Source organism: Oryx dammah, unplaced genomic scaffold (genome assembly GCF_014754425.2).
Source record: "Oryx dammah isolate SB20612 unplaced genomic scaffold, SCBI_Odam_1.1 HiC_scaffold_13, whole genome shotgun sequence".
NCBI lineage: Eukaryota > Metazoa > Chordata > Mammalia > Artiodactyla > Bovidae > Oryx > Oryx dammah.
The window spans coordinates 57,928,268-57,955,490 of NW_024070197.1; the positions used below are offsets into that span (position 1 = coordinate 57,928,268).

The 27,223-nt window shown below is 47.2% G+C and overlaps 1 long non-coding RNA gene across 3 annotated transcripts; it reads left to right on the forward strand.

Annotated features, from left to right (window-relative positions):
* Positions 1-564: 564 nt before the first annotated feature.
* LOC120872823 lies at positions 565-27,223 on the forward strand. 3 transcript variants are annotated; one of them, XR_005723347.1, is made up of 6 exons: positions 565-637; positions 1,595-1,673; positions 3,641-3,763; positions 15,743-15,857; positions 22,964-23,165; positions 23,437-27,223. It is a non-coding gene; the product is annotated as an uncharacterized LOC120872823 (long non-coding RNA). The 3 variants fall into 3 exon arrangements; XR_005723346.1 differs by having other exon boundaries at positions 22,964-27,223; XR_005723348.1 differs by lacking the exon at positions 22,964-23,165.

The window sequence follows — 27,223 nt, forward strand, 5'->3', positions numbered from 1 at the left end:
ACATATAAAACCGCGAGGACAAAGCCGGGCACACAATAGATGTTCAAAGGGCCCTTCCTTTGGGCGCAGACCTTGCAGATCTGTTCAAACAACAGCCACACTATTAAAAGCGAAGCTATTGCAACTCAAGTTTGCCAAGGGCCGCTGGTGATGGGGACCCAGTGGGATTTGAAAGCCCGACCAACCGTTTCCAAGGTCCTTCGCTTTTTACCACGAATGAGGTTTTCTCCCTTGGGAGTGGGAAGGGATGACCTTCGAAAAGGCGTCGAGGTGGGGGGACTCAGGCAAGCGTCGACTAAAGGTGAAGACGAGTTGCAAGGGGAAAGGGGGAGGGGAGGGAGAGAAAGAAGGAAAAGTTCGCGCTGAAGTCTGAGGAGCGCCTGCGTTTGTTTTCCTGCCTGGGACGGTGATCTGTCTGCCCACCAGGTTCCTGGAGAGCGGCCTGCAGCTCCCATTGGTCGGCACGCGGCTGTTGCTACGCGGGTGGACCAATGGCGCACGAGGCCCGTGCTGGCTCCGCCCTCCCCCGACTTTTCCCTCTCCGGCCTTTTTTTATTTTCCCCTAGAGGAGGGCCCGGCGCTGAGTTGGGGGCGAGCACGGGCGGGGCTGCCGCCTCTTTGCACCGCGCCCCGGGAGGTTGGTTCACCTGTCCGACTCGTTCCTCTTCTCCGAGCTCCCTCGCCCTCCTGCTTTTGCACCGCCCGGGGCAACGGCGCGGGGTGCGCGGGCTGTTTTATTGCATTTATTTATTTATTTATCCCCCCCACTTCCCGCCCTGAGCCAGTGCGTGTTTTATGTTTGAATAACTTTATCAACTCGGCGAACTTGCGCGAGGGCACGGGCAGCTTCTCTCGCCCTCCCTCCTCCTCCCCTCCCCCCGCCCCCACCAATCTCTAACTGGCCTCTGGGTCCCTTCCAAAAGGTAAATGCCCCCCACCCCACCCCATCCCACCCCGAAGGTCCTCCCCACCCCAACCCGCAACCCATACAAACACTGGTTCAAAAGCACTTTGGCATTGCTGAACGCAGTTTCCTTGCCACAAAGCAGGTCCTCGGTTTAGAAATTTTTCAGGAGGGAAATTGCCTGGATAATAGGGAAAGAGAATTGAGGTGTAGACAGCACTGGGTCCTTTGGATACTGGTTAATAATAACATCAGTAGTAAAATAATAATAGCTGTCATTTGCCATACTTAGACACTATCAGACGCTGTGCTTTTGCTGCTAAGCAGTTGCCATGATTTAAAACTTGGTGTAGATGGGTAAACTGCGGCACTTAGCAGCGGAGCCCTTAGTTCCCAGTGGCCAGACAGAAGCAGGACTTGAAGCCGAGAATGTGCTTGGCTCCAGTTGTTGCACAGCCCTAAGCCAGCCCCTGATGTATGGGGGATCCTGGGTCCCAGGTCTAGGCATGCCCCACCCCTGCCAGGTAGAGCAAGTCTGCGAAGGCATTGCTCTGACACGTGACTGTGCTTGCATCGACCCACCTGCATGCTGGGAGTCACTAGTTCCCAGGGTTAGGAAGAACCTTCCAGTTCAGCATAGGTAACAAAATGTGTTTGTCTTACCAAGTTTCCTTTCTCTTTGTTTTCAAGGGGCTTCCTTCCAGTTCTCCTTCTTACGGCTTCACCACTGGTGTGGTCAACACGGCAAGCAAAATTAACCCGACTAAAGGTGAGGACAGAATGCAGAGAGGCTGTGTGCCCGGCCAAGGTCACACAGTAACACCTTGGCAGACCCCAGGCTGGCGGGGAGACTTCCCCTCCTCTCCTGGCCCCCTCGCTAGGAGGTTCTCTACTGGACAAGGGCACCATGAATTAGGCGTATGAATTAGGAATTTAAAACAACAGCAGAACTTAAGGATTGAGAATGCAGGAGAAAAAACGCTGGTGAGAAATGAACTCAGTCCTATATTTGTGTGTGTGTGCAAACTGCCTGGAAAGTGGGCCCTCAGCCGGGAGCGGGATTGACTGTGAAGGAGCGTCTGCTGGCAAGGCTGATTTCTACCTGGCAGAAGACTGCCTACCACCCTAGCCCTTGTTCTGAGCCTGGCACCTCGGGGAAGCGTGTCTGTACGCAGTCTGCTGTTGCCTAAGAGGCTGAGCAGAAAGGCCCCAACTAGCCTTCCCTCTTCCCTTCGCCAGCCATGCCCCCCTCTACCCCTAACACAGCAGAAGCCAACAAGGGGTGTTTCTCGTCTGGTGGCTTAAAGGAGGTGTGTTTGAACTTTACCCAGTGTTACCCAGCCCCCGAGAGCTGGTTCAGCACCACCCAGCCCCAGAGACTCCCTGGGTCCCAGAAAGATAGGACTGTCTCCTTCCTTAAATACCCCTGGCTTAAGAAGCCTCGCCAAAACCCTGCTCATAATCTTTCGCCGTAAAGTTTATCTTCGAAAACTTTTCTGTAAAACCTACGGAAAAATAAAAATCAGGGTTGGGGCTGAGCAGATTGTTGTGTTTGTAGAGGCTGATACGGCCCTGGTGGCCCACTGTAACTCTTTCCGCAGCCCAGGATTTGAGAGAATGTTTGCGGAGCGGCTTGCTTCCTTCCTGAATGCTAACCTGAACCCCTCTGCCTCCTCCCAGCCTCTCAGGGCAGTGAGACACCTACCCACATGGTGCTATGTCTTGCCTGCTTTCAGTGCTCTTTGTAGCCAAGAGCCACGCGGATGTTTTTTCTCCTTCCACCAGCATTTCCTTGGAGGGTGCTCTGCCCCTGTGGTGGGCACTGGGGACTCCTAGCCCCACGTTTGCAGTCAAGTGAGAAAAACAGTGTTACCCAAACCCCATCACAAACCCGAAGTTACACTGTTATCATGTTACAAGGGAGCCACACATACAGGACATCACCACAGAGTTTAAAAGAACTTAGTCATTTAGAGCAATCAAGGCAGCCTTCACAGAGGAGGTGATGTTTGAGCTGAGGTTTCATGGATGGACATAGTGTGGGGGCTAGGGTGAGGGTGGGTAGGAAGAAGAGCCAGCACAGACACATGTCCTCTGTGGTGTCTGATATCCCTATATCATTTAGCAGGGCCTCTTACAGTCCAGTCCACTCTCCATGGGTGGGAAATTACTTTTTTATGAGACTGGTAAAAATAAGCTTCTCTTGGAATATGGGTCTTTCTCCTAAATCAAGAAATTGAGACTACACATTGAGGCCTGGTCTTGCTAGGTGGGTGTACAGGTCACCAAAGGGATAAAATCAACACATTTCCCTAACTAGGGACCAGGAGGAGCACTGGAGTCCTACCGGTCTCTGCCTTGGCCCTGTGTAGTTAGTATTATTAAGAAATACTAAGCTTTCAGTGCCCCGGAACTGAAGGCATCACCTTCAGATGCCTCCACGATTTATGAAATGCTGAGTGGGAGCCTGGTGTTTCCTAAGTGTGACCCCCTGGGGACCCTTACAACCACACTAGGAGATAGAACTGTTCAACCTCTCTTTGCAGATGAGTTTAAAAAGGCCTAGAAAACCCTTGGGTCCTGACTCCCATTGTGTGACATGGATGCAGAGGAGGAGAAAGTCCCCTTTGAGAACTCAGAGAGTGAGGGTTTTATGTTGTAGGCTTACAAAAGGTCAGATGTGGACAGCATTTGAGAGCAGCTTTCTTTCTTTCTTTCTTTTCAATTCTTATCCAGTGTTTGATCTTCAGATAAGATACTCCTATGCATTTTGCAAGTTCACTTTAAGATGACCTGCGCTGATACCTGTTTTCACTAACTGGAAGAGATCTGAGAGGACTTTTGCTCTTAGGAGGACAGGTAATTGCTTCTTCAATCTACAGTGCTTCTACTTAAAAATGTTTTCGGAGGTATGCTCTACTTTCTGGGGGAAACCTGTGTAATACCACTGATGTGTCCAGCCTGGACCTCAGTCTCTCCTCTAATAAGGGATTCATGGCCTTTTGGATAAAGCCAGGTTAACTTTGATTCAACAAATGCCTCTGCCTCAAGACCTCTGATTGGCCAAGCAGAAAGCCTGACCTTCCTAGCAAAGATCCTCAGTGAAGGTTTGAACCCAGTTGGTGAGTAGAAAGAATCAGGTGTACTACCAGCGAGCGCCTCACTTGGAGATGACAAAGGCAGAACCCAGAGTACTTTCATAGAGATCCTAATCTAAGTGTCTAAGAGCCTTGGAGGGGCTACATTCCCATCATCCTGTAAGACCTCTCTTACCTTCTAGGAATTGGAATTATGATGTTAAATAATTGAGTCAATCATACTTCTCGGTGATCTCCCCGTGGAAACCCTTCTAGACCTAATACCACGAAAGCGAGGCTCTGGGGTCACCTTTCCAGGCTCTGTGCCTGGGTTGGTGGTGCAAGGTCATGGAGCTTCCATTTTCAGACACCTGGAGCCAGCTTCCCAAGTCCATGGGCTTGGCTTCTTGTTTGTTACCTCTCCAGTTGGGTGCTTCCCTGATGAATATGAAGTAACTGGAGCCTCTCCTAAGCGTCTTTGACAGTGGCCTCCTCAAATAGAGCCTTTCTTAGTTCATCCATCCATCTTTCCATCTGTTCAGCAAACATTTGCTGAGCCCCTACTGTGGGCTGCACCGCGAGGAGGACGTTAACAGCGCAGTCCTATGCTGCTTTCAGGACGTTTACCCTCTAGTAGACAGAGGAAGACACTGTGTAAAGGACTGGGAGTGAAATGCAGATTCCCGGGGCTGTTACGCAAGATCCGATTTCCCTTCAGGAAATTCCCTCTGGCTCCTGCGAATGGAACAGGGGACGGAGGAGAGGCGTGGCTGCCCGTCAGCTGCTACCTCCACTGGCACTCATTCGCCTTCTTTGTGAATTTCCTGCAAGCAGCGCGCTGCCCTGAAGCTCCTCTCTTGTTTCGCTCTTTCCTGGTGGCTGACCTGCCTTCAGTCCTCTAGAGCAGAAGCTCCATGAAGCAGGGAGCTTTCTCTGCTCGCTGCTGAGCCTCTGGCACCAATAGAATCCCTGGAACCAAGAGACGCCCCATCCTAGTTGTTGAGCCAGTGAGTGACTTTTGCCTGAAACCTGAGTGAGGCAGGATGCTAGAGCAGAGAGAGAGAGGGTGAGTGGGGGCTCCATGGCTCTTTGTCACTCAAAGAGGCTCCAGTCTGTTCCCAGGAATCCTTTAAGGATTTGGAAAGAAGACTCTTCTTTGTTTGCATTATTTAATTACTGGTTAACAGTTAACACGGATTGCCCTGGTGGCTCAGACGGCAAAGAATCTGCCTGCTGTGTGGGAGATCAGGGTTCAATCCCCTGGTCGGAAAGATCCCCTGGAGAAGGGAATGGCTACCGACTCCAGTATTCTTGTCTGGGAAATCCCATGGACAGAGGAGCCTGGTGGTCCACAGTCCATGAGTCAGACACGACTGAGCGACTAACACTTTTAATGGTTAAATCCAAGTTCAGAGATAAGTTCTTGAATTTGCAGCGCAAGAACTTTTATTTTTCCTTTACTCCCCCGTCTCTGTCTTCCTGGAAGTGGGTGCCTAGCCTGAAACCCATATACTTAGTAGTTGGCCGTGGAAAGCACATGGGAATAATCTCTCACCCTGATCAAGGAGGGGGAAATGGAAAACTTGATCCCCAGGTGGCTTCATAGGAACGGAAAAAAAAAAAAAAAAATGGAGATGCTGGCAGGGTCCAGTACTTATAATATTTTCCATTTTTAAAATAATCATTATGTTTGTGCTAGCAGCATGCTTGGTAATCACTTCTGAGCATGATTCTCTACATCAGCACGGCATTCTATCCATTTTGAGGAAGCAGTTGAGGTCAAGAGTGGGTAAGGGCCTCCTTGTTGAGGCCCAGCTAGCTCAGACCCCCAGCATGGACCAACGTCCAGAGAGTCCCTGTTGCCCTTGGTAACATCTCCTCTGAAGACTGCAAGTAAATTGTGAAGGGGAAGACCCGCACTGTGGAGGGGTTTGACCCACAAACAGAAAAGCAGCGTCTTCTTGTGCTGTCAGGGCTGGAGGGGAGGCTGAGCTGAGTCCCAGCGTCCGCCCCTTCTCTGCAGCATGGTACTGGTAATTAGGGACATCGTCGCTCAGCCCCATGTCTCAGACAAGACGGGGGCGGTGGGGCATCACCGGAGGAGACGGAAGATGGATAGCCCTGGATGTTCCTCTGTCCTATTGACGCAGACACACCCGTCTCTCTGTCTCACTGCTGGCATCACCTTCAATTTGGTCAGATGGACATCATGGGGGAAATTTCGTCTGGACCAGGAATCTTAAAACACTAACAAAAAGAGCTGGCTCTTGGGAGAAATGAGGATGGGGCCATTAGAAGTTGGGAGCTAGGGCCATTAGGAAGCAGCCAGGCTATGTTGACACACAGGGGGATTTCTGCTCGATAATGGGAAATGTGAACACAGGTTAGTGCTGTGATTACAGCCTCCTGGAGGGCGGCCCCAAGAGGCCCAGAATAGATTAAGACTCACTCAAGCAAAGGTTGGGGGAAGGGAGGAAAGTCACCTCTTCAGGTCCTGGCCCATGTGGTCAGAGGCGTTCTCCTCCACCTCGCAGATGGCAAGGGTCCTTTCAGGGGCCACACCAGGGAGTGGCTCGTGCATATCGTCTCCTGAGACCTGGAAGGCCTGGACCCTCAAGGCGGGGTGGGTGGCAAATTAAGTACATGCCCGAAACAGAACTCTTGAGAGAGTTTAGCAAAGGCTTTGCTACACCCTGTTTCTGGGGGGCCAGTTTGGCAACATCCATCAAGAACCTCAGAAAACAGACTCAAAAATACACAAATTTATTCTGGAAAAACACTCAGATATCCACACTACAGCTTAGAGGTAAGAAAGGGCGTCAGCATGTTATTTGTACTGGGAAGAATACGAAATCATCTAAATGACCAACAACAGAGGAAATAGCTCAATCAATTATAGTGTCTTCCTCCAATGGCACTTAGCAAACCTTTAGCTATGAAGTCATGTTAATGACATGGGGGAATGACTGTGGCCTGTTAGGTTAAAAAAGTGCAGGTTACATTAAGAAAGCAGGCAGAATGTGATCACAATTCAGTAGAGAAAAAAGGTCTGAAGGAAAACAGGCCAAACTGTCAGCAGTGGTTATCTCTGTGTAGTAGGATTCTGGGTGACGTTTTATATTCCCTTCGTAGTGTTCAAAGTTTTCAAAAGTATCTACACATTGTGTGTGCTACGTCACTCAGTCGTGTCCAGCTCTTTGCGACCCTATGAACCATTGCCTGCCATGCTCCTCTATCCATGGGATTTTCCAGGCAAGGATACTGGAGTGGGTTACCATGCCCTCCTCATCTACACATTAATATGTATGAATACGTGTAACTAACATGCTGACCGCTCTCCCTTCCTTATCTTTCTTACTCTGCTTTATTCTTCTCCACGCTGACGTTTGCCAACATCTTATGCACTCAGTTGTTTCTCTCCGACATGTCAGTGGGTGCTCCATCTTCTTGAATATAAGCTTCCCAAGGGCAGAGCTTTGCCTTGTTCAGAAATCTAAACCCCCTTCCCTCCCTGGCACACAGCCTTAGAATTCTATAAATATCCGCTGAAAAAATTGATATGCTCTTTTGATAATCATAAAAAATGAAATGTTATTAAAATATACAGAAGGAAAGTTTTCATTGCAGAGGGTATGCTCCCCCCTGCCCCCATTTTCATGACTGTGATAAAATCAAACCAGGGTACAGGATGTATCCTGCTCTGTTGTGGTGGTTGGTCAGTAGTAGCCACTGGTTGAGTCCCAGATGGGGAAGAGAAGAGACATGCACCAGTAGGAAGATGGCTGCAGGGACCTGGAGTAGATGGTTTGAACCATGGGACTCAGCCCTCAGGACTGACATTCCCCGAGAAGGCCAGTGTGCACAGGCTCTGTGAATGTGATCATTCTGTGTACAGTGTCCACTTTTTCTCCCAGATAACTTTTATTTCAGTTGTGGATGCATTGTGCATTTCACCTGAACACAGAGGTTTAGAAGGCGCATGGCATACTGGAAAGGTCTGAGTGTACATATTGGTTTAGAATCCTGACCCCACACTTGTTATGACCTCTCTCAAAATACTTAAACCTTCCTAATCTGTAGTTCTCTTACCTGCAAAATAATCCTACTCTACAAAGTTATTCCGTGTATATGATTTGAGATCACATAGTGCTAAGCATATGTGGCTTCCCCCAAAGTCACACCATCCACCAATGCAAAAAATCTGGTTTTCTAAGGATGAGCTCAGTTATAACGACATACAACAAATATCAGTTTCCACACTCATGAAAATTAGGGCCTAGTGCCCTCTCACTTGAGCTGTGAATTCCTCTCTCCCATCATGGTCTGCAGGCCACTGACATCCCAACCACCTGTGTGAGTGTGAGTGCGTGCTCAGTCATGTCTGATTCTTTGCGACCCTTAGACTGTAGCCCTCCAGGCTCCCCTGTCCATGGAATTTCCTAGGCAAGAATAGTGAAGTGGGGTTGTCATTTCCATTTCCAGAGGATCTTCCTGACCCAGGGGTCGACAACCCGGCTCTCCTGAAGGGTTTGATAACCTAGCGCAGGGGTTAACAATACGGATTCCCCGTCCCCATTGGACTTCTGTGTCACAAACGTCTAGGTATGAATCTTTGAGTCTCCGGTCTTAAAGGATCGCCAGGTGATTCTCACGCGCTTTCCAATGTGAGACCCTGTGCAACCGTGTTTCTAAGAACACGCAGAAGAGCCTGTAGCCTTTTCAAAGTCAAGGCCCGAAGTTGGTGTTCTTTCTCCTCGTCCAGGGTTTTCCTTGTCATAAGGGCGACATCTCAGAGCATGGCTCGGTGAAAGAATACAGACATTTGCCATGTAGAATATACACTCCCTCCAAGTGCTGTTCAGTGACATAGCCCTGACATGCCAAGCCTGTGTCTGCAGGGCTGTGGTTAACCACACAACAGTCCTGAATGCCCGGTTCTTGATGAGGATTCCTAGGGTCTTTTTTAATTTACACAGATGACCTAATGGAAATCTGAATCAGAGACAGAAAAGATCTGTGCCCGTTTTCACACCTCCCCACAAATTAATACCCCCCTCACTTCTCCTTATTTCTCCCTTCCAGTCCTTGAAAGCTTAAGTTTTCCATATTCATAATCGTTACATTGATATGTTTCCAAGATACAGTTCTTTTCATTTCATGATCAATATCTTCCCCACTCTCCCTTTTCTGCCATTCCTCCCACACCGTAGAATTTCTTTCTCTGTAGTAATTAATTCTTAACCTTTCTGTGAGGCTTTGCCACTCTCAAAGCTTTTTCATGCCCATTTTCTTATGAGTGGAACCAGCTTCATTTATTCAGATGATAGCTTTGTTCTTGGTTACGATAAAGCATCTCAGGGGAGAGCCATCCAGCAAAATGTTTAGGAGCTCGGGCTCTATAACTGGAGAGACCCAAATTCAGTTCCTGCCTCTTAACAGTGGTGAATTTAGACAAGTAATGTAGCCTCGCATGGCGTATTTCTCTCATCTGTTACAGAGTAGCTATGAGGATAAAATAAGATAATCACTTATAAAGTGCTCAGCACAGGGTTGATCTGAGCTCCATTAATGTCAGTTATTATACTGTTACTATCATTGTCATTAAATATATTGGATAAAGGCTTTTAATGACGGTAGGATGTAAGAGAGCGCCAACCCACTCTGGCCTGAACTCACCCCCAATCTAATTCAATGCAACCCACAGTTTTCAACCCAGAATAGGAAAGAAAGAATCACATTTTGCGCCATGCCCTTCACTGGTTATCTGCCTCATGGAGACATTCTGCCTCCATGTTATATGACATGTTCATCTGGGACAGAAAGATACTTTTTGAGCTCTCACCCTCCCCACCCCACCCCACCCGTCAATAAGAGCAGATATCGGGCATTGCTGGTTAAACTGAAATCCAGACTTTTCAGAGTTTAGAAATGTTTGGGAGGTACTTTTTGTAATTCTCAGCTGGGATCTTTTCAGGCTGGGGTGGAGATGAGGGGGTTCTTCCTGCCAGACTTCTCATGGGAAAGCATGTTCGTGCAGGTCTCGGCAAACTTGCTTGGTTCCAAGAGTTCAGGCTCAGGTAAGCTTTGGACAGGCACCTGAGGCTCTGAGAGGCTTAACTGAAATGAGCCCAAACTTAAATGTTTTATGAGATGCGCCCATCACTCATTTTCTTGGCCAAGGTTTTAGGCAGCCTTGTTGTGGATATGCTTCTGTTGGCACCCGGGAGACCCAGGTGTCCACCGTGGAGCTTGGTATGCTTTGACCTCACCACACCTCCAAAAGCTGCCGTCCACGGGTACGTGTCAGAGCTCACAGCACAATCACAGAGACCTGGGAGCTGTTTCTCCCTCGGTACAGCTTGTCTCGTAGTTCCAGAAAAGCTGGGCCTCACCTTCCCCGGAGCAAAGTCCTCCAGGCTGGGACCGAATTCTCTCTCAAATGTAACGAGTCTCAGGAACAAGGGAACACCTAATTCGAGCATCCTGCCAAACTCCCGTGTCAACTGGGAGTGAAGCAGAGCCCGTCTTGTGAAAGACACACAGTACCCCAGATCAGACGGAGCGCCCGAGGCCACCCGAGAGAGGAGTGGTTACTCTACCAAGACGTGCTGCCCTTTCTGGTTTGGAGAAGTGTCTCCCCACCTGAGTTCAGAATCGTCTGAAAACGTCTCCTCAGCTACTCCCCCCATCCCAGACTGTAAATCCCTCAGGGTCTTGGGCGTTTTTTCATTCCTAGGGAGAATCATATGCCAACAATGGTATTAAAAACTGCATGCCCTGAAAGTTTGAATGGAACACCAGCTGAGAGTCCATGTAATTTTGAGAAAGTTCTTCGGGCTGACAGGAAACGAACTGAAAAGACACAAGTCAGATAACAGCATGCTGACATTCCAACCCTGCATTCACGCGGCCCTGTGGAATGTTCTGGACCAGTCACACTCCAGCCTATCAGAAAGAGGAGTCAGAGCCAGGGGCCCAATAGCAAAAATTCACTATGGGTCGTCGTATTACAGGGTCTGAAGGTGTCAGCGTAAGGCAAGCAGGGATGGGTGACAGCTGGGGTCTCCTGCCACCCCTGGGGCTGCAGGGACAAAGGCAGGATGAGGTCTCATCCGGACTCAAAAGCCAGTCTGCACGATGGCAAACTGGGTGGTGGAGGCTCCCTGGGTGGGGCAGTGACAGTGAAGGAGGGACAAGCCTTGCTTGAGATGTCGAGCACAGCACAGAGCGGGCAAGAATCCCTCTGGCAGGTCTTCACCTCCCAGCCGCCAGACTCCAGCCAGTGTCTCCCACAACTGGGGCAACCAGAAGCCAATTCCCAGGGGACAATGTCCCTAGGGAGTGGGCCTCATAGCAAGCAGTGCCCACATTGACTGAGGCCACTCTCTTGTCATTTTTGCACTCGTTACATAAGAGCAAACTGAAAAATCAGAAAGCCACGATTATCTGAGTGCAAACACCTGCATCTTCAAGTCCAGTATTGTGTCTCAGCCCTGTACTCCCAGTTTTGCATATTATTCCCAATGCTTTATTTTCATACCCCCAGTATCTGCGAGGAGGACAGTCTCCATACAAATTTCTGATTCAAGAAAGGAAAGGCCCTCCTTTCGCTAAAAGGAAGGGTGGCAGGAACGTAGCTGGCGAGCATGGCGAGCAGGACTCCCTTCACTGAAGCAGTGTCAGGATCCCACAAGCGACCGGCTTTGAACATGCCATGTGAGTGTCAGGCTGAGGCAAACGCGCGTCATCGGTGCCCCGCGCTGCGTGTGTCGGTAAAACCATCCAACAGCTTTTCTTCAGGGTGATGTTGACACATGTCAAATGCATTAACATTCCTATTGGAATGACTCATTCAGAGGGAACAGTCATCTCAGAAAGATGACAGAGGGGAGGGGGACAGGCATTTTGCAATCGTTCAAGATATGAAGACCAACTTGTCTTTTGGGGCTTTTAAAGAAGGCAGTCACTGCTATGGCAGCGTTGTTGGATAGTATCATCATCATTGTGAGGTTGTCTGTTGCCTTAGCTTCACTAACAGAAATCTGGAGGAGATCGCCAAGCTGGGGGGACATGAGTGGGTGTGCCCGACCTCTCTCTTCTTCAGTGTGTCAGCAGCGGGTGGTACCCAAGCCTGCAGCGTCTGCCTTGGCTTCAGCCTCCTTTCCCTTATGCTTCTCCAGACCTGAGCTCACTCTCCTCAGGCAGATGGTGTAGCGACACACAAGGCTGGCCTGTGGGGTCAAATTCACGGTGCTGTCCCCCACCTCCATTCAGAGTCTCCTCTCCACAATGGGAGCACGTTGTTACCATTGTGGCTGTTGCTCGCTTTCGCTTTGTTCTGTGGAAGTTTTGACTCTGGTTTTTGCTATGAAAAAAAATGAAACAAGATCAGTTGTAACTGCATGACCCTACTTATGGCCAAAGGCCCAGGGCTGCAAAGAACAGCGTGGCCTTGCCTGTCCTCAACCTCTGTCTGCAGGGAGGGGACTTCCTCCCTCTAGGGGACCTCACACATGGCTCAGTCCCAGCGTTTTGAATCCTACCCTCGGTCACTGAGGAAGGCAGCAGAGACAGGTGGCTCCAGACCAACTCCCCCTCCCGCAGCTCCTCTTCCCCGCTCCTGCCCCTCTCCTTCCTTCTTTCCTCCTTTGCTTCCTCCCACCCTGCCTCCCTTCCTTCCATTCTTTTTCCTGCCTTCTTTCCTTTATTCCTTTTTTAAAAATTCCTTTGAACCTAGTGTTGGTTATTTATCTGCCTTGCTTAGTTAACTTCTATGCAGAGTACATCATGAGAAATGCTGGGCTGGAATCAAGATTGCCGGGAGAAATATCAATAACCTCAGATATGCAGATGACACCACCCTTATGGCAGAAAGGGAAGAGGAACTAAAAAGCCTCTTGAGGAAAGTGAAAGTGGAGAGTGAAAAAGTTGGCTTAAAGCTCAACATTCAAAAAACGAAGATCATGGCATCTGGTCCCATCACTTCATGGCAAATAGATGGGGAAACAGTGGAAACAGTATCAGACTTTATTTTTTGGGGCTCCAAAATCACTGCAGATGGTGATTGCAGCCATGAAATTAAAAGACGCTTACTCCTTGGAAGAAAAGTTATGACCAACCTAGATAGCATATTCAAAAGCAGAGACATTATACTTTGCTGACTAAGGTCCATCTAGTCAAGGCTATGGTTTTTCCAGTGGTCATGTATGGTGATGCGAGAGTTGGACTGTGAAGAAGGCTGAGCGCTGAAGAATTGATGCTTTGGACCTGTAGTGTTGGAGAAGACTCTTGAGAGTCCCTTGGACTGCAAGGAGATCCAGCCAGTCCATCCTAAAGGAGATCAGCCCTGGGTGTTCTTTGGAAGGACTGATGCTAAAGCTGAAACTCCAGTACTTTGGCCACCTCATGCGAAGAGTTGACTCATTGGAAAAGACTCTGATGCTGGGAGGGATTGGGGGCAGGAGGAGAAGGGGATGACAGAGGATGAGATGGCTGGATGGCAACACCGATTCGATGGACATGAGTTTGAGTGAACTCGGGGAATTGGCGATGGACAGGGAGGCCTGGCGTGCTGCGATCCATGGGGTCGCAAAGAGTCGGACACGACTGAATGAACTGAACTGAACTGAACTATAAAACTGTAACCTATCTGTTACCTAAGGCTGCCAGTATTGATCTTCTCGAAGACGTGAAGGCTCGCGTTTCTGGAGCTTCTCTTCCAGATGCAGTCGCGTCTCTTTCCCCTTCTCCTCTGTCCCCCAGCTGCCTGAGCGTAGTTTAGGGGGACCTTCTGAGCCAGCTCCATGGTGTTTATTCGCTTTCCTGTGAACTCAAGATACCCGAGGCCTCTCTGGTTGTTTCCCGGGATATGCCTCCTGTCCTTGCATCTTTCAGATGCTCCCTCTAACTCTCAGAAGTATCCCCATCTTCTGAGAACTCCTAGTTAACTCTCCTCCTAAGAGATCTTTAAACTTGGTTCAGACCCTCAGGTCGTGACTTGTGCCTGCCAATCTCAGGCCCTCCCTTAGATTCACAGAAGTGTCTGAGTATCTGGGCTGCAATGTCTCATGTTTCTCTGTGGCTCCCTAGATTGGTTCTCTCAGGCATCCACCGAAATGTAGAATTCGGCCTTCATTGTTGATTCAGCACCACTGTTGACTCAGACTCCACCAACATGAATTCTGCGCGCATTTGGGTATATTTTACTTACATTTGGTGCAAGTGCTGGGAGTGGACATACTGTGGTTTGTGAGTACCGCCCCCCACCCTGCCCCCAGTCTTACCGGCCCTCTTTCTCCTGCCCCTCATCCTCCCTTATCTCCTCTCCTCTGCTCAGGAGCAATAAACACATTCCTCTCTCTGCCCCCTGCAGAGCCTTGCTATTCAAATTGAGGCCCGCCAGGGCCTTGGCTTCTCTCCCTCCAGCTTGCTAAGGAAGTTTGCTAAAGAAATAGCTTGCTCTTCATGGAAAAACGTTGTATTCTTCATGTAATTAAACCTACCTGCCCACCTACCTACATTTGATTTACTTGTCCTTCTCTCAATTCTCACTGGCACACAGACAAAAGTAAACTTCGACAAAAAATATGGGAGAAAAGAAGAGACTAAAGCATTAAAGAATTGAAAAATCATAGGACGGAGAGAGAGAAGGAGAAACAAAGGGGAAAGAAGGGCAGAAGGGGGAAAGGAAGGGACCCTAGATATCAGAGCTTGAGGCTGACTGTAGCCTCCCGCCTGAACACTGGTTTTAAAGCTGTCCTGTGAATGGGTGTTCCCCGGGGGGTTGTCAGCAGTTGAGACTTGTGAAGCTTCACCACCCCGCCAAAGACCTTGACCTGGTAAGTTCCACAAGGACCACACTTTGAAAACGCTTCTAGGAAATGCCTAAGCTTAAGGCAGATAGTAAGATTTTATAACCTAAACACAGCAGAACTGGGAAGGATTATGTTTATTTTTCTTTTCATCAATTTATTTGAACTGTGCAGAAATCATTCTGCCAGCCTTGATATTTTATTTTAGCCTGAGAATCTGAAGTCATCTCAAGTGGCAGAGTATCGAACACAAGCATTAGATTATCCAGGTTCTTTTTCAAACCCGACCTTAACTTAAACAATATACACATTAGCCTTAATATAGTAGCTTTGCAGACATAGGCACTATCAGGCCATCCAACGGAATGTTGGCCAAATTCCTGGGGCTTTGGGGGGACACTTTAGAAAAAGAACATGGCAGAGAAGTGGTCATGAAATAGTACATGGAAAGTGTCTAGTACGTTGCTTCGAACAGAGTGTTGTGATAATGAAAGGGGACTGTGATTTATTTGTTGAGGACATAGAATGGCGAGCTCCCTGGCATGTGACATCCTTGGTACTTAATCAGTGTCTCACCTCTGAGGAGAGTACCCACTTCAGGTTGGCACTAGTGGTAAAGAACCCACCTGCCATTGCAGGAGACTCAGGAGACCTGGGTTTGATCCCTGGGTCAGAAAGATACCCTGGAGTAGGGCATGGCTACTGACTCCAGTATTCTTGCCTGGAGAATTCCATGGCTGGAAGAGCCTGGCGGGCTACAGCCCAGAGGGTAACAGAGTAGGATATGACTGCAGCAAGTTAGCATGCATGCACACTGCCCCATATTCTTCTACACATGCACCCATAAAAAGGGGAGCCTGTGGCCATCACCAGAGGACTATATTCTCTCTCCAGGAAAATGCAAAGACCCACATAGCATTGTGAGTTTTTCCATTTGCTTTCTTCTCCAGACCTTCATCAAGGCTGCTGCAGGTCCATCAGCTTCGTTCCCCAGAAACTAAAGAGCCTCGTAAGAGCTTCACGAGGGCCATTCATCCAGGGAGTCCTCAACCTCAGTTCTCACAGGTATGAAAGAGATCACTGACTTTTACCTTTCCAAGTTCATAAAGGCAGCTCTTGTTCTTTATGTCAAGTGTCTTATTAAAAGCCAGCTGATGACTATGTGTGAGGTCACATCTGGATGGACAGTTGTATAAAGGACTCATACAAAGGTCAATTCTCTTTGTATCCACTCCTGATCCTCTGGTATTGAAAACAAGTATGGGCATGGTCTCCTTCACAGGATATTACTAATTCAAAGGCCACTGGGCTCAAGATTTCATCCTCCATGCAGATACTCACTTTCACAATCCCTAAGCAGTAGCTTATTCTGCATCCCGTAATTCATGGCATATACATTAGTCATCCACAGGGGGACATAAAAATGCTTTTGGTGTGAACCTAGCTTGTGTGTGTTTCAAGCACTATCTGATTCGTGGGAGTTACTTAAAATAGATGAGAGCAGAGTAAGGTGCCCTTCAGAGAGACTGTCACACCGGCTTGCTTTGTACTTGGTAGATAAATGTGATTCAACCTGTTTGAGCATTTTCGAGGTCAGAGCGAGCAGGCTTGAACGCACACATCTTCATGGCCTGGACCTTCTGCCGGGCCAGGAATATGGGAAACGCACCGCAGCTTCCACTGTACCGTTTAACTCATCCTGGTATCCTTCACTCGGTGTTGGTGGTAGTCTGCCGTGACATATCTGCAATTAAAGGGTGATGTCAGTTGACACAATGCCACAGAGACCAGTTCAACATTGTTCCTCAGAAAATAAGTGCAGGATTCAATCCCGAAAACATTGGTAGTGGTCCAGGGGCTGAGTCATTTGGCTCTGTCGGAGCGTCTGAGCTAGCTGCAACATGTCAGGAAGCCCAGGTTCCCTGCACACCGTGGAAGCAGGAAAATGTACTTTGCAAATAACGCGCTCCTCTAGGGAGCTGCTCTTCCCTCGCAACTCAGGTCTTACCTTCCTCGTGCATATTAACCCCTTTTCTTGCAGCTCACCACCGTGCTGGGCAGGAAGAGCAAAGGCCACACAATCTGCATTGTTGCTCTACACTTTGGGGTGCTTGGAGATTTTTGTTTTCTCTTTTGCTTCTTGCAAAAGAGCTGGGAATTGGAAGATTAACCCAACTTAACTTAGGGGCACCTCCCATTTTGATGGGAATATTTGGAATGTATTATAGACTCGTAAAAAAAAAAAAAAGCCAAAAGTCTACCTAAATGACTCTGTACTCATGTTTGCACGATCAAAATGTCCCACAAAAAATAATAACACCTAGTTTAGAGAAGGGGCACAGGCTGCCCCTCTAAAATGGAGAATGCAGGTATGTCTACACTGACTTCCTCTTCTTGCAGTAACACACTGTCACCAGTTTGGCTTGAAACAACAGGAATTAGTTATCTTACTCTTCTGGACTTCAGAAGTTTGACATGGGTCTCCCTAGGCTAAAATCAGCATAGTTGTGTTCCTTTGGCAGCTCTAGGAGAGAATTAGAAAACTAATTTCCTTGCCTTTTCTAGCTTCTAGAGGTCAGTGCGCCCTTTGGCTTGTGGCCCTTCCTCCATCTTCAGAGCCAGCAACAGTGGGCGGAGTCCTCCTCACATCACAACCCCCTGATTCCGCCTCCCTCTTCCACCTTGAAGGACCTTTGTGTTTACACCGAGCCCATCCGGGTCATCCGAGATCACCTATTTAGGGTCGGCTGATCAGCAACCTTAATTCCGTCTGCAACCATCATTCCTGTTTCCCATGCCAAGTAATAGAGACACATACTCTCGGCATTAGGACTGGACCGTGTTTTTGTTGGGGGGAAGGGGGGGTCATTATTCTGACTATCACAATTTCTCATTTTGGCTGTCAACTGTACCAAGTAAATTCCAATGCAAATGAGTCCTTTCCCATCTGTGCTTCTGCAAAAGAAATACAACTGAAATTGATTTCATACAACAATTACATAAGTGAATGTGGAATTACAAATTTATAGTAGAAGGAGAAAGGTGTTTTTTTTTTTTTAATGCATTTGGTTAAGAGCCAAAGATTCTTAACTAAAAATTTGCAGAAAGTACTGCTATAAACAGATGACTATTAAACTTAAATAGTCATCAAGTTAAGTTAAATTCAATTTAACTTAAATATTTATTAGGAGTGAAAGCAAACATAAGCGTTGAAAACTCAAATCCTTATTTCTCAGCTGTCTCCTCATTTGCCCACAATGTATTTCTGGCTGTTCAGAGGTAATTTCCTAGATTTTATTAACCTGTAACAGAAGGGTTTTACAGCTAAATCCATTCCAGAGAGTAACTCGTTTGTAACCCTGTGTTGCAGCTCTCTAGAGCCAAAGGGGTTAAGGAAAATGAGCATGAACTCAGAAACCTTGTTGCCTGGGAGCTTAAGTCAGTTGAAGAAATGTAGGGGACTTGATCCATTAGCAATATGTAGGTTTCCCTTGATAAAATAATTGCAAATAATGAGAAAGGGCTGGCAGAGAATGAGATGGTTGGATGGCATCATTGACATGAGTCTGAGCAAAGTTCAGGAGATAGGGAAGGACAGGGAAGCCTGGCGTGCTGCAGTCGATGGGGTCACAAAGAGTCGGACATGACTGAGTGTCTGAGCGACAGTAACAACAACAATATATTAAGTATTCAAATATATTCATAGGCACGTATTTTCTGCTGAGCGCAGTTTCAGGCACCCAGCCTATGGTTGTGAAAAAGGCAGGCAGGCTGTCTCCCCTCGTGAGGTTTACTCTTCTAGAGGGAGAGCTTGATAAAAATGTAGATATTTAAAGTTATTGTCGAGAATATATAACAGGACACACACACACACATCAACACACATATATCAGAAGACAGACAGCACAAATTGAATAATTAAGGAGAATTCTGTAGAGGACTGTTTTATGTAGGTGTGGGCAGGTTCAGGGTGAACCGGAGACCCCCAGCAGGGACGGCATGGGCCATCAATACTCTGACCCACACCCCTCCTGCCCACGACTGCTTGTGAGCACGTCCAATGGCCAGATCCAGCCTGTAGCCTGAGGTCCCTGGAGCCCACTGTTGCCCGTAAAGATCAGCCTTCTTTAGCACAGAAGAAGGGGAGGGGTAGATGGGACCCAGAGGGGCAAACTCAAACTTTCCAGCACCTCCTGGTGCAATAGGATCGATTTTAGTTTTCAAGGAAGATCTCTCTTAAGGGGGACATTTGAACTGTGACCACAAAAGGAAAAGAAACCACTGATGCCCAGACCAGGAGCAGGAGGTTCTCGGCAGGAGCCCCCAGTCGCCAGTGCAGGTCCTGCGGGGGGGATTCACCTGGCGAGCTGGGAAAAGGAGAGGTCAGTGTGGGAGCGACAGAGTCTGGTGGGACACAGGTGATGGGAAGTGGCATGGGGAGCAGCTGGCACAAGGAAAAGGAATAACCCAGAACCAGATGGCAAAGGGGTTGTGTTGACAGTTCATCCTCCCAAATCAAAGTTTGCTGTTGTTTTCGAAATAACTTTATAGGAGAAAACATTTTAGCCCTTTTAAAATATACGATCCAGTGGTTTATGGTATGTTTACGGTGTTGTGCAGTCATTCTAAAATATTTCCATCACCCCCAAAAGAAATCACTTCCCTCCCAATTTTCCCCACCTCTCCATCCACTGGCAACCACTGCACTGCCTCATGTCTCCATGGATTTGCCCATTCTGTGCATCTACTGCTATAAATAGACTCATACACTATATGGCCAATTGCATTTGACTTCGTTCACTTAGCATTACGCTTTCAGGATTTGTCTGTGTTGGAGCACGTGTGTTCTATCCCTTATATGACTGAATGATGCTCCAGCGTTTGTATATACCATGTTTATTCTGGCAGTTCTTTATTTGATGGACATTTGGATTGTTTCTACCTGTTGGGTGGTGTGAGTCATGCTGCTCTGGACATTTTTCTGCAAGCTTTTCTGTGGACATATGCTTCTGTCTGTTTTCAGTATATACCTAGGAGTGAAAGTCTGAGTCATATGGTAATTCTGTGTTTCAGCTTTTAAGGAACTGCCAAAATGTTTTTCGCAGTGTTTACACCGTGTTATATTCCCATCAGCGATGAATGAGGCTTCCAGTGTCTCCATACCTACACCAACACTTGTATTTCTCATTTTTAAATTATGGCCATCCTGGTAGGTGTGAAGTGATATCATCAGATTATGATTTTGATTTACATATTCCTAATGAATAGCGATGATGAACATCTTCTCATGTGTTTGTCAGCCGTTGGTTTATTTTCCTTAGATAAACGTCTGCTCAGGCTTTTTGCATATATTCTAATTGGGTGATTTGTCATTTTATTGCTTTGTGAGATTTCTTCATAGATTCTGAATTCTAGACTTTTGTCAGATGTGTGATTTTCAAACACTTACTGTGATTCTCTGGGATGTTGTCTTAGTTGCTGCAGGCTGCTGTAATAAAGCACTGCTAACTGGGTGGTTTACAAACAACAGAGATTTGTATCGTGTAGCTCTGGCTGGAAGCTGTGAGATCAGGGTTCTGGCCTGTGAGATTAGGTTCTGGTGAGAACAGGCTCCAAGATCACAGACTGCCACCTTCTCATTGCATCCTCCATGCCCTCTCAGACCCGCAGAGGGCACAAATCCCATTTGTGAGGGCTCCACCCTAGTGGCTGCATCTAACCCTGATTACTTCTCAAAGGCCCCACCTCCAAGCGCCTCAGTATTTAGTGGGTAGAGTTTCAACATATGAATTTAAGGACACACAACTTCAGTACATAACATTTACATTTTTCATTTTCTTGATGGTGCTTCAAAGGTGCATCGTTTGAAGCACAGATTTTTAAATTTTGTTGAAATACAGGGTGTTATCTAGTCTTTTTTCTTTTCTTTTGTTGCTTGTGCTCTTACTGTCACATTTAAGAAACCACAGCCTAATCCAAGTCATAGGGATTTATTCCTTTTTTTTCCTCTTATAGTTTTAGCTCTTACATTTAGGTTTTGATCCACTTTGAGTTAATTTGCTGAATATGGTATAAAGTGAGGGCTTCCCAGGTGGCTCAGTGGTAAAGAATCCATCTGTCAATGCAGGTGACGAGGATTCGATTCCTGGCTCGGGAGGATCCCCTGGAGGAGGAAATGGCTACCCAGTCTAGTATTCTTGCCTGGCAAATCCCATGGACAGAGGATCCTGGTGAGCTGCAGTCTATGGGGCCTCAGAGTTGGACACAACTGAGTGACTGAACATACACATATGGTATAAGGTAGGGGACCTGACTTAATTCTTCTGCCCTTGGATATCCACTTGCCACAGCACTGTTAGTGGAGAAGACTGTTCTTTCACATCGAATGGTCTTGGTAACCTTGTTGAAAATCAATTGACCATAGATGTATAGGTTTATTTTTGTACTCTCAGTTCTGTTCCATCGATCTATATGTCTGTCTTGATGCCAGTATCACACAGTTTGGTTTTTATTGTTTTTCCATAAGTTTTGATATCAGGAGTATGTCTTCTAACTTTGTTTTTCATGGATTTGACTATTCATGTACTTTGCATTTCCTTATGAACTTTGGCATCAGCTTGTCCATTTCTATCAAAAATAAAAAAAGACGGTTATAATTTTGATAGACTTGTATTGATTCATTGGGGAGCTATTACCATTTTAACAACATTAAGACTTTTTATCTATGGTCATGGATAACCATAGATATCATTTTTCATTTACTTAGGTTTTCCTTGATTTCTCTCAGCAAAGTTTCAGAGTTTTCAGGGTGCACATCTTACACTTTCTTGGCTAAATCCAGTACATTGTTGGATAGAAGTGGTGAGAATAGAAATTTCTGTCTTGTTCCTAATCTTAGAAAGAAAGTGTCCACTCTTTCACCACTGAGGGAGTTTGTTAGCTGTAAGTTTTTCATATATTCTCCTTATCAGGTTGAGGAAGTTAATTTCTGTTCCTAGCTTGTTGTGTGTTTTTATCATGGAAGATGATGGGTCTTGTCAGCACTTCTCAGATTCTCTTTCTGCATTTATTAATATGATCATGTGGCTTTCTCCCCTTTATTCTATTAATATGGTATATTACCTTGATTTATTTTGACCAACCTTGCCTTCCTTGGATGACTACCACTTGGTATCAATGTATAATCCTTTAATTATATTGCTAGGTTCAGTTTACTAGTATTTTGTTGAGAATTTTTGTCTCTATATTTGTTAAGAGATACTATAGTTTGTTTTTTTTCTTGTGATTTTATTTGGCATTAGAAAGTGTTCCCTGTTTTTCTTTTTGAAAACGTTTGAGAAAGATTGGTGTTGATTCTTTAAATATTTGGAAGACTTCACTAATAAAACCATGTGGTCCTGGGTTTTCTTTGTTGGAAGTTTATTTTGTTTAATTACTGACTCTGTGTCTTTCTTTTTCTGCTTGAGTCTTGGTAGTTTGTGCGTTTCCAGGAATTTATTCATTTCATCTAGGTTATCTAATTTATTGGCATATGACTGTTCATAGTATTCTCTTACAAGCCCTTTTATTTCTGTAAAGTTGGTAGTGCTTTTGTTTCTGATTTTGAGTAATTTGAGACTTCTCTCTTTCTTGATTAATCTAGCTAAAGGTATGTAAATTTTGTTGATCTTTTCAAAGAAACAACTTTTGGTTTCATTGCTCAGAGTTTGTTTTTGAAGAGAAGTTTTTCACTTCGTGATAACTGCTTCTGGTTTGGGGGAGTTCATACTGGTTTCTGCAAGCATAGAGGTACTATTCTCTTCAGGGCGTAGTGTTTTTAAAATGATGGCTGTTTTCATTTGATGAATGAAGTTACATAGGTATTGACTTAAACAGAAAATCCTCTCTCTTTAGTGAAAGAGGGTTGGCTACATTCCGACAGATGCAGCAGGCTTGGGATGGTAATAAGGGAAAATCATCCCTGAGGACACTGAAATCTGTTACAGTCACTGCAGGCCTTACCCTCTTTGCCAAAAGCAACTTCAACCAAACACAAATCTCCGACTGTAAACATTTCCTTTATCTGTCACCTGATTCTCAAATGCCTTCTCACCATCTCTCCTTCACAGACAGAGGACGTGTGTTCACATCCTTTTTCTTTATAAGGCTCCTCGTCTCCTCTCACCCCATAGGCCCACAGAAGTCTCACTCAGAGGTGAAGCTAGAAAACAAATCCTGCCAGATAGCCATGAAGCCAGTCTCTTTTCTACATCTGACTTCGCGTGATCTGTCTCCTCTGCCTTCGCGGTCTGCCCTCCCATCTAGGCAATTCCAGTCCATGCTCTAGCATCTCTCAAAGAAAACCCTTTGACTTGTTCTCATCAGGAGAATCATGTCGAGGGCCATCGAGTGGGTGGACCTTGATCCGCTAATTAGAGGAGAGAAAAGGCATGGTATTGTGCCCGAGGCAGGACAGGCTTGCATGGGGGGTGGTCTGGGCAAAAAGTGAGTGGCAGGAAAAGGTGGACAGAGTGCGGGTCATCACAGGACAGCACAGCGTCTGGAACACCTTTCAGCTCCCTGCCAGAGTGGTCCCATGGACAGAAGCTTGTTTGTCTGTTTGACCCCTTGCTCTTTTCTCTCACATTTCCCTCTGGTGGAAAAGAAGCTGAAAGCACAGCGGAGGGACCTGAAGGCATCCTCCTTGTGGACCCAGTGGAGATTCCACGGGGAGGTCCCGCAGCAGAAGCTGATGCCCATCTCGAGCCTTGTGTTAGCAGAAGTGAGTGCTGCAACTCATGACCGGGAGTGTGTGCACGTGTGCATGCTTGCGTGAGACATAGACATGGACCCAGCAGTTCCTCCCCGCCCTGTGCGCACGTGCCACTGCTTCTGCCAAGAGGAGGAGGCCTCTTCCCTTGAATACAGCTGTCCTCCTGCCTGTGTTGATGGAGTGAGACTGCACCTTAAGAAGTCTAGGAGCTTCCACATCTACCGTTTCCTGACCCAAATGTCATGTAAAGAAGATTGGGCCAAACCACTGAAAAATGGGAGAAGACGTGGAGAGGGGAGGTTCATTTGTTTGTTGTCTAAAAAGAAAATGTAGGTGATTTGACTTCTTAAAAAACATAGCTCTCGTTTTGCAATGTAAGTGGAGCAGCTGTGTTTGTGAGTGTTGCATGAGGGGATGGTTGAATGTTGACCTTTAATGTCAGATCCACAGAGAATACCTGTGGATTCCAGAAATGCTCAGTCTAGGCCTGGTTTGTGATGCCTTCAAAGTGTCTCTTTGTTTTCAGGATGGTGAACATGGTGTTTCTTAGACAGAAGATACGACAGGACCTGCGTTGGATGGTGGTCACCTGCTTTGGTCTCAGGCACGTCTTTGCATGGGGAGCTCACCCACTGCCCAGGCAGGAGTTATATTTAGAGAGTCCTATGTTCTCCAAAGTCCTAACAGGATTCCAGCGCAGCCACAAATAAGTCCAGGTCTCACTCATGTTCCGTGCTCCTCTCACAGTCAGCACCTCAAAGGAGAAAGCTAAGGGACCGGGAGGGTTCTTGAGTTCATCCAAGTCTCCTGGGTAAATGTCAGCTGGGTCTTGAATCCGACCCCTGTGAGAGAGAGAAGGGAACCCTGCAGAGCCTGACCCAGAGAAGAGGGGCGGGGCTTTCATGGAGGAGCCAGATTCAAGGCTTCATTGATTCAAATTTATTTCCTTCTTTCTCTCCTTCCATTCATTGCACAAACCAATCGGTTGTATGCATTGGGGAATGTCTTTAAGTACACTTCAAAAAACCGCTGAGAGCTAAATATTTTGGCCCTCATTTTACAGTCAGCTTCAGACAATAACTCGACAGTGACCACATGTTCAGCCGTTGCCGGAGCTAGAAATCTTAACAGCGCCTTCACATTTCAAAGATGACATTCATTATCCTACCCTAGTGTTTCCCAAATGTAAATGAGTTGCCATATTCAATTATACATATATTATAACTTACTCAGTATTTTAAAAATTTATTCACTCTTTAGATAAATCTGTTTTAATAAATTTTGCAAGCTTAGCAGAGAAGAACCAACATGGCTTGTCCCAAATAGAAAGGAGAAATGAAAATAAAGCCCCACTGTTGGTGTCTGGCTGGATAAGAGGCCCTCTCCAAGGTCTTGAACCTGCAGCGTGATCACTCTGTTAAAAGGGCAGCTGCTGCTGCTGCTGCTAAGTCACTTCAGTCGTGTCCGACTCTGTGTGACCCCATAGACGGCAGCTCACCAGGCCCCCCAGTCCCTGGGACTCTCCAGGCAAGAATACTGGAGCGGGTTGCCATTTCCTCCTCCAGTGCCTGAAAGTGAAAAGTGAAAGTGAGGTCGCTCAGTCGTGCCCAACTCTTCATAACCCCATGGACTGCAGCCTACCAGGCTCCCCTGTCCATGGGATTTTCCAGGCAAGAGTATTAGAGTGGGGTGCCATCGCCTTCTCTGAAAAGGGCAGCTAGCAAGTGTTAACCCAAAAGTGTTAGAAACATCCTGACCGCCTGGCTGAGACTTTCTCCTACGTGAATGAGAAAGAATGGAAGAGGGTTGAAAAGGGCAATGAGCACTCAAGAGGGGTCAGTGTTTTTCAGCGCCTTTCTCTGACGTACTATGTAAAACCAGCTCCTGTACCACCTTTGGGTAGCACTACTCTGTGTGGTATTCCTTCCCTCATGAGTCCCTTTAAAAGTGGTCTTGGAAGAAACAGACAAGAAGCATCAAATACAGGGACTTCCCTGGTGGTCCAGTGGCTAAGACTCTGCACTCCCAGGGCAGGGGACCCAGGTTTGATCCCTGACCGGGGAACTAGACCCCACATACTACAAATAAAAGTTCACCTGCCTCAGAGAAGATCCCATCTGCCGCGACCATGACCCAGCGCAGCCAGATGAATGAATGAATAATTTGAAAAGCAGCAAATACAGGGATGTGTGTATGTTATGTTATCATGGTCTCTGACCTTTTTTGACTATGCACGCTTATTATAAATTTCTTGATCATACTTCCTATACACATTTATATTTCATCCTTTAACATTAACTGGTGGGCACCGAGATGCTAATATTTTATACACGTCGTCAGGCATACGAAGGTTGGAATTAAAAGATTAATGTGCTAATCCACTGCATAGTTGCCCAAAAGAAGGCTCTGCATTTCCCAGCTTTGGAGGCTCCGGTGCTAGGCGACAGTGCAAGAAGCATATCACAGACACAGAGATGGAACTCAGGTTCCGAAAAGGCCCCCTGGAGATGGATGGCAGGGGCCTAGGTGAGAAATGGAACTCAGAGCAGAAAGGGCCGAGCCAGTGGGTGTGCCTGGAGCCCCCAGCGGTCTGCAGAGCGGAGAGCGGGAGGCGGTGTGGGAAGGAGGTTTCAGGGGGAGGGGCAGGCAGTCCACGGCGAGCCTCGCAAGCTCAGCCAGGTCAGGGCTCCATCCAGGGCCAGTGGGAGCCGCCGAAAGGTTCTAGCAGGGAGCAGTCCAAGCCACAGAAGGTTCTTCCTCCATTTACATGCCCACGCAAACGTGGGTGCACACACCTAGCCTAACCCCCACAGGAACACAGCAGAGACCTCCCAGCCTCCCTAGTGACCCGCCGTGTGTCGCCCAACACTCATTCATTCCCTCAACACTCATTTACCCTGGGCCGGCCGGATGCCAGGCACAGTGTGGGGGGTGAGCACTGACCAAGTCCCCAGGTGCCCAGGGAGCTTTCAGTCCCATGGAAGAGATACTGAAGCACATGGATAAGCCATTCATCATCTCAACTTATGGGGAAAAATAAGGGGAAATAACTAGCACATGATGGCAATTGGAACAGCAGTGCCTTAGATGAGCCTGTCAGGGAGGCCCCGGGTGTGGTGGGGGAGACCCAGAAGCCAAGATGCTTGCCCGGAGAATTCTGTGGACAGAAGAGCCTGGCAGGTTACAGTGCATGCGGTTGCAGAGAGTCAGACACGGCTGAGCAACTAACACCTTGAACAGCTCCCTCTGGGTGCCCAGAGGTCTGGCGATCACTGCAGTTGGTCTCTCCAAGGAGTTGGCTTGGGCTGTAGACGTATCGGTAAATAAAAAGTCAATATTTGAGTGGCACTGTTGTTGGAACTCAGTGGGGATGAGGGGGAGAAGAGCAGAAGTTGGGGAATGACACAGAAGCCAAGCTCACGATGTCCCAGGGAAAGCCTGGCTGCATAGACGAACAGGGAGACCAACCTCGAGGCAGGACGGGAGGGTCTGTCCCATGTTGAGCCAACTGCATGCAGCTTCTGGAAGGAGAGAAACCTCCCAGAGGACCCAGGGTGTCCTCAAATCCAAGCTCAAAGGGTGGCCTTGAAACATTTCTGTCTCCAAAAAGGTTACACATGCCTGATTCTGCCTTCCAAAAGAGCATCGAGCTATTAAAAACTCTAATGAAAACTGGAAA